General features: G+C 41.0%; 1 pseudogene; it reads left to right on the forward strand.

The window, feature by feature from the left end:
* Window positions 1–389, forward strand: LOC113919687 (annotated as a pseudogene).
* The last annotated feature ends 308 nt before the right edge of the window (window positions 390–697 follow it).

A 697-nucleotide genomic window follows, 5' to 3' on the forward strand; every position in this document is an offset into this window, starting at 1 on the left:
TCATCAGTAACTATCCAGACCAGGAAGTTCAGGACCAACAGACTATTTCGGCAGAAACAGATGGTCATTGATATTCTTCACCCTGGAAAGGCAACAGTACCTAAGACAGACATTCAGGAAGAACAGCCAAAATGTACAAGACCACACCAGATGTCATCTTTGTATTTGGATTCAGAATCCATTTTGGTGGTGGCAGGACTACTAGCTTTGGCATGATTTATGATTCTTCGGATAACGCAGAGAAAAACGAACCCAAACATGGACTTGAAAGACATGGCCTATATAAGAAGAAAAAGATGTTGAGAAAATAGTGAAAGGAATGTAAGAACAGAATGAAGAAATTCAGGGAGACAACCAAAGCCAATGTTGGTGCTGGCAAAAAGAAGTGAGCTGGAGATTGGACAACAGAAGGAATAATTTTCTTTTATTTATTTTTTAATTAACATATAATGTATTATTTGTTTTGGGGTAGAGGTCTGTGATTCATCAGTCTTACACAATTCACAGCGCTCACCATAGCACATACCCTCCCCAATGTCCATCACTCAGCCACCCCATCCCTCCCACCCCCCTCCAGTCCAGCAACCCTGTTTGTTTCCTGAGATTAAGAGTCTCTTATGGTTTGTCTCCCTCTCTGGTTTCATCTTATTTCATTTTTCCCTCCCTTCCCCTATGATCCTCTGTCTTGTTTCTCAAA

This window comes from Zalophus californianus, chromosome 3 (assembly GCF_009762305.2).
Source record: "Zalophus californianus isolate mZalCal1 chromosome 3, mZalCal1.pri.v2, whole genome shotgun sequence".
In the NCBI taxonomy this organism is placed as follows: Eukaryota; Metazoa; Chordata; class Mammalia; order Carnivora; family Otariidae; genus Zalophus; species Zalophus californianus.